The 12,937-nt window shown below is 40.4% G+C and overlaps 2 protein-coding genes across 3 annotated transcripts in view; both read right to left on the reverse strand.

Annotated features, from left to right (window-relative positions):
• LOC136332042 (zinc finger protein 675-like) overlaps positions 1 to 12,937 on the reverse strand; it is a 323,089-nt gene that overhangs the window by 297,482 nt on the left and 12,670 nt on the right. The window lies entirely within an intron of this gene.
• The window catches only part of LOC136332027 (zinc finger protein 432-like), a 146,513-nt gene that overhangs the window by 72,920 nt on the left and 60,656 nt on the right, over positions 1 to 12,937 (reverse strand). The window lies entirely within an intron of this gene.

The raw sequence follows: 12,937 nt of genomic DNA on the forward strand, positions 1-12,937 counted from the left end.
GAGGAAAACATGGATTCCCAGACATTCCACCAATGCCTGTGGGGAAAAGGGTGAATGGCTAGCCAGGTACAGGGAGAGAAAAGCCAAAATAAACCTTTTCTTACAGCAATGAGCCATTTGCAGGCTTTTGTCCCCACTGAAACTACCTCTCCTATGTAAATATGTGTGTGATTCTGGACCGAGAGATAGCAGATAAACACTAGAAAATATAGGAATGCCTTTAATATGTAAAGAGACATCTTTCTACCATTGTGTTGGCTTGTAAATTTTGTTTTCTCCAAAATGATGTATAGCTTGCAAATTGAATATGGTCCTATCATGTTAAAGGACATATGACTATAACCAATAGTGGTAAAGGGCTCCTAATTACAATTTTTGCTTCTGTACTTCCCACTTACAAAACTATAAAAACTAAGGAGACAAAAGGGCTGGCGTGCTCTCCCTCAGATTTCTGTTGGAGCTGCCGCCGCTTGGCCAAGCTAGACAATAAAGCTTTGATGTGTAAACGACGGATATTGTCCCTGTCTTTCATGTTTTGGGTCCCTCGAATTTGGCATAACATGACGAAGAGAAGAGAAGAGCGCAGGGAGCAGCCTGGGAGCCATTTTAACCCCCACCCCCAAGGAAAGCTCCGGACTCTCGCGGAGATGCCTGAGGGAACTGTAAGTTCCACCACGACATCCAGACTGCGTATGAAGAAAGGGGGCTGTGAAACAAAGGTTTAACCTAGAAAGTAGGGAACTCTTGCTTCATACTATGGCTTTTGTTGCCAGTTCGTGGTCTGCAGAAAATGGCACTTGTAGAAAAAAAGGAACGTCCTGGAGGCAGGGCCTGGTTAGACTGCGCATGCGCACGGGGACATCCCGAAAGTACAAAAAAAGCAGTGTACAGGCGGGGTGTCCCACCGGGGGTGTCCCAGCAGTGTAGCAAAAAAGGGTGGGGCCCATTGAGGCCAGGCATGCACAATAACACTGAAAAGGCAGAACTAAATCAAGAAAGTGGCGGGAGAGGTACTGCTTGTACCTGAGATTTACAGCAAAACGTTGTTTTCTAGTGTTAGGAATGTCCCTAAGTCTTTCACAGTTGTGTGTGCACTGATTAAGCATTAGAATGTGGGCCCTGGTTCTTCAGGTTGTTAGGGCATCATCTGATATGCCAAGGTTGTGGGTTCCATCCCTGCATGGGACATAAACAAGAAACCGCCGGTGAATTCTCTCTTTTCCTTCCTCGCTCTCTAAAATGAATCAAAAAATTAAAATATATTAATTGTTCCATTTCACACTTGAAATCAATTACCTTCAAATACCTTTGAGATAAACCTGTTTACAGCATAGTGATGAGGCAGGTTACAAAGAAGCTAGAAAAATTTTTTTGCAAGTGTAATGGAATAACTGAGACTGATAACTGAACTTGCTGAGCAATTTACATCCAAATACAAAAGGTTAACTCCCTAGATATAACATCTAGACCTCAGCTCAATTTGAGCTCCAGCCCAAATAAAGCAGCAGAACCAGGTGGGCTATGCCAGGACCACCTGCCTTGACTAATAAAACCCTGGTGCTGACAAATCAGTAGAGACTAGCACTTGGAAAAACCCACCCAGAACAGTTAATGAATATTCTATTGAGATTTTCTCCTAACTCAGTCTTTACAAATCCTCAAAAAAGGCTGAGAGCACTCTCTTTCTCCTGCTAGCACACCCTTTTCCCCGACAGGCTTGCATCTCCTAAACTCTAAGTGTTCCCAAGAGACTTGCAACCAGAAGAGCAATGGGCAGCGGCAGCGCATCCCAGGGTAATTGCCTAAACCTGTCTCCAAGGTCCCCTTTCTGCTACTGTTCCAGTGCAGGGTCATTTCTAATCCATAAATTTTCTAGAGAGCCAAGGCAGCCTGGCCTAGGCTCTTGCCTATTTTTTCTTCTATTCTAGACCATTTGGAAAACAGCTGGTAGGCTTGCACTTTGCATGATTAGTGTGTGAGCACATGGTAGAGCCACATGTGCATTACGTAAGTATATGTGAGACTATGAGTAATTGGACTCAGGGCAATATTTGGGAGATGGTGGATTGCATGCTTGCACTGAGAGGGGCTGTTTTGCTGTTTGTTTGCCTGCTGTTGTGAGATCCTGATTTCCCTTGCCTGTGTGCTCGCCCACCACTGCAGGAATGTAATAAAAGATAATGACCCAATGCTTTATGGCTCTGCAGGTCCACTACTGTCTGCGTGGTACCAACGTGAACCTCCCTGGCCTCTGTCACCAAAGATCACTGCCTTGAAGCCAATGTCGCTGGCTTGAGTAAGGCTCACTTGTTCTCCCGCAACCTCTGGTCAAGGCACATAAGAACGCAATCAGTGTACACCTAAAGTGTGCAACGAAGAATGATGCTTCTTATCTATCTCCCTTTCCATCTGTCTCTCCCTATCTTTCCCCTGCTTTGTCTCTCTCTGTGTCTGACATGAAAATTAAATAAATAAATAAATAAATAAATAAATCTTCAATTATTGCCCAAGGTACACAAGAGAAGAGCCTTTCAACTTCTCTATTCTTCTTCCTCTTCTTTCTCTCTCTTCCCTTCCTGCAGTCAAGGCTCCATTGGAGCAAAGTTGCCCTGGGAGCCCTCAGTGGCTCCATGGCCTCCCACTCAGGCAGTAGAATGGCTCCAGTCACAACAAACCAATGCCCCAAATGGGCAGAACTTCGACACTCATGGCATTCTAGATGGATCCCCATCGGACACGTAGGGAGTCTCTCTGCCTTTATGCTTCTCACTTCAAAAAAATACAGGTAAATAAATAAATAAATTAGCCCTGGCCAGTTGGCTCAGCAGTAGTGCATCGGCCTTGTGTGTAGAAGTCCCGAGTTCAATTCCCGGCCAGGGCATACAGGACAAGCATCCATACGCTTCTCCTCCCTTCCCCCTCTCCTTTCTCTTTCTCTTTCTTCCCCTCCCACAGCCAAGGGTCCATTGGAGCAAAGCTGGCCCAGGCGCTGAGGATGTCTTCATGGCCTCTGCCTCAAGTGATAGAATGGCCCTGGTTGCAGTGGAGCAACGCCCCAGAGGAGCCGAGCATCGCCACCTGGTGGGTATGCTGGGTGGATCCTGGTCGTGTGCATGTGGGAGTCTGCCTCTGTGCCGCCCTGGTTGTCAGTTAAGAAAAATACAAAAAATAAGGTATAAAATTTAGAAATACTTAAAAATTTAAAAATATTTATTTCCAAAATATAAGAGGATGTTTACTTAGAAAGTCAGAGAGGTAGAACACATGGTCTTTAACAAACAAGGTACAGAGGCAAAAGAAGAGCAGTTTAGATGGAAGGTAGACACAGGGCATGGGGGACAGAGGTGTCCTCCCAGGAGAGAGTGCCAAAGAATTTCATTTTTAAGAGGCTCTGAAATTTTTCAGTTAGCATTGATTAGACAGCATGTTTGAGAATCATGTATTTTGCATAAGACTAAAAGGGACACAGGCTGGCTTGTGGTGGCGGAGTAAATAAAGCATCAACCTGGAATGCTGAGGTCACCAGTTTGAAATCCTGGGATTGCCTGGCCAAGGTACAAGAATCATCTACCAGATGAGGTTTCCTGCACCTCTCCCCCCTTTCTCCTCACTCTAAAATCAATAAATAATATATTTTTAAAAGAAAATAAAAAGGACCAGCATGTTTGAGTTTCTTTCATAACAATGTGTAGTGGCATACCTGACCAGGAGATGGCACAGTGGAGAGTGTTGGACTGAAAGAGGATCCAGGTTCGAAATCCCGAGGTCGCTGGCTTGAAGCCCAAGGTTGCAGGCTTGAATAAGGGGTCACTCTGCTTTGCTGTCAAGGCACATATGAGAAAGCAATCAATGAACAATGAAGGAGCTGCAATGAAGAACTGAGCTTCTCATCTTCCTCTTCCTTCCTGCCTTCCCTAACTGTCCCTTTCTCAGTCTCTTTGTCTCTGACACACACACAAAAAATGATATGTGATATTGATTTTTAGTAATAACATGTTACTGTGTTTTATGTAAATTTTTTCTCTTAAGAATTGAGAGAGTCATACCTGGTAGGTGCTAATTTTTTTGTAATCTTACCTGTAGGGAACAGACACTTTTAAGGTTAGTAACTGTCAGAGCTAAAAATCATATCCTGAAAGTCAGACCACAGAGCCTGTGTTCTTTTTTCTGTTTGTTTAATATTTTATTACTTTTACAGGGAGAGGAGGTGGGGAATGAGAATTATCAACTCATGGTGGCTTCAGTTTAGTTATTTGTTTATTGCTTGTCATATGTGCCTTAACCCGGCAAGCCCAGGACTTTAAACCAGCTTCCTCAGTGTTCCAAGTCTACACTTTATCCACTGCACCACCATGGGTCAGGCAGAGCCTGGGTTCTTAATTTCACCAAGTCTCTGCTCCCACATTATACATACCTTTTAAAACCTACCTTCTTGGCTTGGTAATTTATCTGAAATTTCTTCCTCAGTTAATATGTCATATCATTATAAATAAATATATGCATTATAGCAGACCATAGTTTATTTAATCTACCCACTACTGTGAGATATTTGTTTTTCTAGTTTTTTGTTTTTCAAAAAAGTTCTCTAAAAAAATCTGAATAAAATTGATGGATAGTGTCTATCTCAATGTCCTGTTTGTGATACTGCACTATAATTTTGCTTGTGGAACCATCAGGGTCAACTGGGTAAAGGGTACAAAGGGGGTAAAGGGTACAAAGGATCCCTATTGTATTACTTTTTTTTTTTTTATAATTTTATTTTTTTAATGGGGTGACATCAATAAATCAGGATACATATATTCAAAGATAACAAGTCCAGGTTATCTTGTCGTTCAATTATGTTGCATACCCACCACCCAAAGTCAGATTGTCCTCTGTCACCTTCTATCTTGTTTTCTTTGTGCCCCTCCCCACCCCCTATCCCTCTCCCATTCCCCCCTCCCCCCCGTAACCACCACACTCTTGTCAATGTCTCTTAGTTTCAGTATTATGTCCCACCTACGTATGGAATAATACAGTTCCTATTTTTTTCTGATTTACTTATTTTGCTTCGTATCATGTTATCAATATCCCACCATTTTGCTGTAAATGTTCCGATGTCATCATTTCTTATGGCTGAGTAGTATTCCATAGTGTATATGTGCCACATCTTCTTTATCCAGTCATCTATTGATGGGCTTTTTGGTTGTTTCCATGTCCTGGCCACTGTGAACAATGCTGCAATAAACATGGGGCTGCATGTGTCTTCACGTATCAATGTTTCTGAGTTTTGGGGATATATACCCAGTAGAGGGATTGCTGGGTCATAAGGTAGTTCTATTTTCAGTTTTTTGAGGAACCACCATACTTTCTTCCATAATGGTTGTACTACTTTACATTCCCACCAACAGTGTATGAGGGTTCCTTTTTCTCCACAGCCTCTCCAACATTTGCTATTACCTGACTTGCTAATAACAGCTAATCGAACAGGTGTGAGGTGGTATCTCATTGCCGTTTTGATTTGCATTTCTCTAATAGCTAAAGAACATGAGCATCTTTTCATATATCTGTTGGCCATTTGTATTTCTTCCTGGGAGAAGTGTCTATTCATATCCTCTTCCCAATTTTTATTGGATTGTTTGTTTGTTTGTTGTTGAGTTTTATGAGTTCTTTGTATATTTTGGATATTAGGCCCTTATCTGAGCTGTTGTTTGAAAATATCATTTCCCATTTAGTTGGCTTTCTGTTTATTTTGTTATCAGTTTCTCTTGCTGAGCAAAAACTTCTTAGTCTGATGTAGTCCCATTCATTAATTTTTGCCTTCACTTCTCTTGCCATTGGAGTCAAATTCATAAAATGCTCTTTAAAACCCAGGTCCATGAGTTGAGTACCTATGTCTTCTTCTATGTACTTAATTGTTTCAGGTCTTATGTTTAGATCTTTGATCCATTTTGAGTTAATTTTTGTACAGGGAGAGAGACTGTAGTCCAGTTTCATTCTTTTGCATGTGGCTTTCCAGTTTTCCCAGCACCATTTATTGAAGAGGCTTTCTTTTCTCCATTGTGTGTTGTTGGCCCCTTTATCAAAAATTATTTGACTATATATATGTGGTTTTATTTCTGGACTTTCTATTCTGTTCCATTGGTCTGAGTGTCTATTTTTCTGCCAATACCATGCTGTTTTGATTGTCGTGGCCCTATAATAGAGTTTGAAGTCAGGTATTGTTATGCCCCCAGCTTCATTCTTTTTCTTTAGGATTGCTTTGGCTATTCGGGGTGTTTTATAGTTCCATATAAATCTGATGATTTTTTGCTCTATTTCTTTAAAAAACATCATTGGAAGTTTGATGGGAATTGCATTAAATTTGTATATTGCTTTGGGTAATATAGCCATCTTGATTATATTTATTCTTCCTAGCCAAGAGCAAGGTATATTCTTCCATCTCATTATATCTTTTTCGATTTCCCTTAACAATGGTTTATAGTTTTCATTATATAAGTCCTTTACATTCTTTGTTATGTTTATTCCTAAGTATTTTATTTTTTTTGTTGCAATCGTGAAGGGGATTATTCTTTTGAGTTCCTTCTCAGTTGTTTCATTGTTGGCATATAGAAAGGCTATTGACTTCTGTATGTTAATTTTGTATCCTGCGACCTTACTGTATTGGCTTATTGTTTCTAGTAGTCTTTTTGTGGATTCTTTGGGGTTTTCGATGTATAGGATCATATCATCTGCAAAAAGTGATACCTTTACTTCTTCTTTTCCGATATGGATGCCTTTTATTTCTTTGTCTTGTCTGATTGCTCTGGCTAGAACCTCTAGTACCATATTAAATAAGAGTGGAGAGAGTGGACAACCCTGTTTTGTTCCTGATTTAAGGGGGAAAGCCTTCAGTTTAGTGCCATTTAATATGATGTTAGCTGATGGTTTATCATATATGGCCTTTATCATGTTGAGATATTTTCCTTCTATACCCATTTTGTTGAGAGTCTTAAACATAAAATTGTGTTGTATTTTATCGAAAGCCTTTTCTGCGTCTATTGATAAGATCATGTGGTTTTTGTTCTTTGTTTTGTTGATATGGTGTATTACATTAACCGTTTTACGTATGTTGAACCATCCTTGAGATTCTGGGATGAATCCCACTTGATCATGATGTATTATTTTTTTAATATGTTGTTGTATTCGATTTGCTAGTATTTTGTTTAGTATTTTAGCATCTGTATTCATTAGAGATATTGGTCTGTAGTATTCTTTTTTTGTGCCATCCTTGCCTGGTTTTGGTATGAGGGTTATGTTGGCCTCATAAAATGTGTTTGGAAGTATTGCTTCTTCTTCAATTTTTTGGAAGACTTTGAGTAGAATAGGAACCAAGTCTTCTTTGAATGTTTGATAAAATTCGCTGGTATAGCCGTCAGGGCCTGGACTTTTATTTTTGGGGAGGTTTTTAATGGTTTTTTCTATTTCTTCTCTACTGATAGGTCTGTTTAGGCTTTCTGCTTCTTCTTGACTCAGTCTAGGAAGGTTGTATTTTTCTAGGAATTTATCCATTTCTTCTAGGTTGTTGAATTTAGTGGCATAAAGTTTTTCATAGTATTCTACAACAATTCTTTGTATATCTACAGTGTCTGTGGTGATTTCTCCTCTTTCATTTTGGATTTTGTTTATATGAGTTCTTTCTCTTTTTTCCTTGGTAAGTCTTGCCAAGGGTTTGTCAATTTTGTTGATCTTTTCAAAGAACCAGCTCCTTGTTCTATTAATTTTTTCTATAGTTTTTCTGTTCTCTAATTCATTTATTTCTGCTCTGATTTTTATTATCTCCTTTCTTCGGCTGGTTTTGGGTTGTCTTTGTTCTTCTTTTTCTAGTTCCTTAAGGTGGGAAGTTAAGTGGTTCACTTGGGCTCTCTCTTGTTTGTTCATATATGCCTGAAGCGATATGAACTTCCCTCTTATCACTGCTTTTGCTGCATCCCATAGATTCTAATATGTTGTATTGTCATTTTCATTAGTCTGTATATATCTTTTGATCTCTGCACTTATTTCTTCTTTGACTCATTCATTTTTTAAAAGTATGTTGTTTAGTTTCCACATTTTTGTGGGATTTTTTTCCTCTTTTTTGCAGTTGAATTCTAGTTTCAAGGCTTTATGATCAGAAAATATGCTTGGTACAACTTCAATTTTTCTGAATTTGCTGATGTTGTTTTTGTGGCCCAACATATGGTCAATTCTTGAGAATGATCCATGTACACTGGAGAAAAATGTATACTCAGTCACTTTGGGATGAAATGTCCTGTAGATGTCTATCATATCCAGGTGCTCTAGTGTTTTGTTTAAGGCCACTATGTCTTTGTTGATTCTCTGTTTGGATGACCGATCTAGAGCCGTCAGCGGTGTATTGAGGTCTCCAAATATGATTGTATTTTTGTCAGTTTTTGTTTTAAGATCAATAAGTAGCTGTCTTATATATTTTGGTGCTCCTTGGTTTGGTGCATATATATTAAGAATTGTTATGTCTTCTTGATTCAGTGTCCCCTTAGCCATTATGAAATGGCCATTTTTGTCTCTGAGTACTTTTCCTGTCTTGTAGTCAGCATTATCCGATATGAGTATTGCTACACCTGCTTTTTTTTGGATGTTATTTGCTTGGAGTATTGTTTTCCAGCCTTTCACTTTGAATTTGTTTTTATCCTTGTTACTTAGATGAGTTTCCTGTAGGCAGCATACAGTTGGATTTTCTTTTTTAATCCATTCTGCTACTCTGTGCCTTTTTATTGGTGAGTTTAATCCGTTTACATTTAGTGTAATTATTGATACTTGTGAGTTCCCTATTGCCATTTTATAGATTGCTTTCTGTTAGTTTTGTGTCTTGTTTGATCCTTCTCTTTCGTTTTTCTATCTTTTGTTTTTATTTGGTTGTATTCCATACATCTTTCCTCTGTTGCTATCTTTTTTATCTCATGTGCTTCTGTGGTGGTTTTTTCAATGGTGGTTACCTTTGAGTAATGAAAAGGGTCCCTACCCTGTTCACTGTAGCGAACTATTTTGTGAGTACTTTTGCACTCCATCGTCCTTTGCTACTGTTAATCTCCATCTTCTCCCCCTCTTTCTTTTTGTTGTTGTCACAGTTTAAATTTGGTTTTATTGTGTTCTTCTCGGAGCTTTTACTTGTGGCTCTGTTTTTTTTGTTCTTTGTATCTGATTGGAGAACCCCCTTTAGTAATTCCTGGAGTGGGGGTTTTCTGATGATAAATTCCCTCATCTTTTCTGTATCTGTGAATGTTTTTATTTCTCCTTCGTATTTGAAGGATAGCTTTGATGGGTATAGTATTCGTGGCTGAAAGTTCCTCTCTTTCAGGACTTTAAATATTGGGGTCCATTCTCTTCTAGCTTGTAGAGTTTCTGCTGAGAAATCTGATGATAATCTAATGGGCCTTCCTTTATATGTTGTATTCTTCTTTTCCCTGGCTGCCTTGAGAATTTTTTCTTTGCTGTTGGTTTGTGTCAATTTCATTATGATATGCCTTGGAGTAGGTTTGTTGGGGTTAAGAAAACTTGGAGTTCTGTTTGCTTCTTGAACTTGAGGCTTTAGTTCTTTCCACAGGCTTGGGAAGTTCTCATCTATTATTTGTTTGAGTATGTTCTCCATTCCATTTTCTCTCTCTTCTCCCTCTGATATACCTATTATTCTTATGTTATTCTTTTTGATGGAGTCAGATAATTCTTGTAGGGCTATCTCATTTTTTTTTAATTTTTGAGTCTCTTTCTTCTCTCTGTTGTGCCTCAAGTTGCTTGTCTTCTATTTCACTAATCCTCTCTTCTATCTGACCTGTTCTATTAGCTAAGCTTGTTACTTCGTTTTTCAGCTCGTGAATTGAGTTTTTCATCTCTGTTTGATTTGTTTTTATAGTTTCAATTTCCTTGGACATATATTCTTTGTGTTCATTGAGTTGTTTTCTGAGCTCCCTATATTGCCTTTCTGTGTTTTCTTGTATATCTCGGAGGATTTTTAGTATTTCTATCTTGAATTCTCTGTCATTTAGCTCCAAGGTTTCCAATATATTAAATTTTTTCTCCATAGATTTTTCCTCATCTAGCTGTGTTACCTCTCTTTCTTTTGTATCCATGATATTCGATTTTCTCTTCCTTAATGGCATCTGAGGGTGGTTTTGTTGATAGTATTAATGAGATTTAATAAAGAATAAAAAGTTAAAAAAAATAAAAAAATAAAAAAATCAAAGAGTTGTTTTTTTAAAAAAAATTAATAATGAAATAAAGAAAAATAAAATAAAATAAAAATTTTTTAAAAAAGGAAATTATTCCCCCCCTCCTTTTTTCCTCTCCTCTCCTCTCCCCTCTTTCTTGAGAAAATCTTGTGGTGGACTGTGAGTTATAACAAACAATGCCTGTGATGGAGGGCCTGAATTGGGGAAAAGTAATAAAGGGGCAAAAAAGAAAAAAAGGAAAAAAAAAAAAAGGAAAAAAAGAAAAAGAAAAAAGAAAAAAAAAAGAGCATATGGACCCACAAAAAGCAAATAAGGAAAAAATTTGGGTCAAGAATAAAATGATTTGCTTTTAGGTGTTGGTTGTCTAAGAGTTATGATGAGAGGAATAAGAGGAAAACGGAAAAATGGGGGGACAAATTAAAAACTTACTATTGTATTTAGTGGAACAAGAACTAGATAATATGGAGAGCCAGGGATGGGAGCACTGCTAGTGAGTTAAAAAGGTGAAGTAAAAAACCCCCAAGATGCCACAAACATAGGTTTGAGTCCCAGATAAGATAATTTGTTTGTTATTGAGGTTTGAATGAGAGGAGATGTAAAGGAGAAAGGAAGAAACTAATATAGAGGGAGAAAAGAAAGAGAGAGAGAGAAAAAAAAGAGGGAACCAGTAAAAGAAGAAAAAAGAAAGGAGAGAGAGAGAGTTAAGGGTTTTGGAGTGCAACCCTCATAGAGAGAAAGGAAGAGAAGAGAAAAGATAATGGGAGATGTAACACTTATGGGTAGTGTAGTTCAAGGAGAGGAGAGAGTAAGACCGGTAGAGAGTTAATTGGCCAAATTGGAGGAGAAAAAAAAAGTATCAAGAATGACGATAAGAGAAACAAACGAACAAATATAATAAAATGGGATAGGTTATAAAGTCTGCAGATTATTCTTGATTTTGAGAGGTTATCTTCTTGCTTTTTTTTTTTTCTCCCTCTTCCTGGTCGGTGACTCTGTACCCCGGGTTCTGCCCCTTTGGCACGCTCAGGTAGAGGTTTGCAGTTGATAAGTCTCTATGGCAATGTCATGTATTGTGCTTTAGTCTCGTGGGAGTCGAGGCTCATTAGCATTTATAGGCTCCGACAGTGAGAGAGTCCGTGTTCCTGGAGCCTTTCTCCTAGTCTTTCCTTCCTCAATTAGTAGCCTGATAATCCAGCTATGGGGTTGCTGCTGCCTCTGCCTGGATAGTAAGAGGCTCAAAGAGCTGGCAACTCCCCACTCTATTTCCACTCAGCACAGGGCTCTGGGTAAGGCTCAGTCAGTCAGAGCTGCTAGCATAATCAGGCGGGCTTTCCGCCCACTCAAAGACCACTGGCTCTGCCACTCTGTCCGGTAACAGAAGCGGGCGCCCACTTCTGGGGGGCACTTGGATGAAACTCTCACTCACTGTCTGCGACCAGGATATCCAGCCAGCAGTCTCACGCTCTGAGTGAAACCCCCAACCGCAGGGAAAAGTTGCAGCGTTGGAATTGAGTCTCGCTCCGTCCCCGTGTGCGGCTTTTGCAAGGCGCTGGGGCGGCTCGAGATTCTGCTTTGGCCCACACAAAGGCCCCTGACTCTGCCCCTCTCTGCGATAACACGGGCGCGCACTGCCGAGGCACTCGGAGGAATCACTCACTCCTTATCTGCGCGCGCAAACCAGGATATGAGGCCGGCCGCGGTTCCCTCTGAGTGAAACACCCTCCAGCACGGAAAATCTCCACCGTTGGAATTAGTTCTCATTCCCTCCCGTGCGTGGCTTTCCCAGGGCGCTGGGGCTGCCCAGAGACTCTGTCCTCGGCCCACAGAAAGGCCTCTGACCCTGCCTCTCCGTGGGGCAACACGGGCACCCACTCTCGGGGCCTAGGAAGAAATTCTCGCCCACTAACTGCGCACCGACCAGGAGACCGGGTAAAATGGCCGCTCCGCTTGTCTTTCTTTGTTTGGGTTTGGCGCGAGTGTTAGCTTGTATTGCCCGGGTTGCCACAGGATCAGATTTTCCTCGGCTTGTATCTCCGTGCCACAGCCTGGTTCGGCCGTTTGTGCCGCGGCGGCCTGGATCTATTCACCCCCTTTGCCCGCCTCAGTTTCTATATTCACAGTTACCAGAGAAAGCCGCCCTGTTTAGGTTAGTGAGGAAGGCGGAGCATTTCTTACTCCCTATTTCCTTCGGGGTTTGGTTATATATTTAGCCAATTTTTCACTCAATCATACCTTTGGGTGTATTGCGAAGCATCTGGAAGCTCCAAGTATAGGTTTTTCTGTTTCTGGTTGAAGATCTTGTTGAGTTTTGGGGGAGATTTATCGGTATCGCTTCCTACCCTGCCATTACTCTGACGTCAACTCTGTATTACTTTTTTAAAAATAATTTGTTTATTTTAAAGAGGAGAGAGAGAGAGACAGAAGAATGAGCACGTAGCATCAATTCCCATATGTGCCTTTACCAGGTAAGCACAGGGTTTTGAACTGGTGACCTCAGCATTCAGTTTAATACTCTATCCACTGTGCCACCACAGGTCAGGCTGTATTATTTCTTTTATTTTTTTTTTGTATTTTTTTTTCTGAAGCTGGAAACGGGGAGAGACAGTCAGACAGACTCCCACATGCGCCGGACCGGGATCCACCTGGCACGCCCACCAGGGGCGACGCTCTGCCCACCAGGGGGCGATGCTCTGCCCCTCCGGGGCATCGCTCTGACACGACCAGAGCCACTCTAG

The sequence above is a fragment of the Saccopteryx bilineata genome, chromosome 3, assembly GCF_036850765.1.
Source record: "Saccopteryx bilineata isolate mSacBil1 chromosome 3, mSacBil1_pri_phased_curated, whole genome shotgun sequence".
In the NCBI taxonomy this organism is placed as follows: Eukaryota; Metazoa; Chordata; class Mammalia; order Chiroptera; family Emballonuridae; genus Saccopteryx; species Saccopteryx bilineata.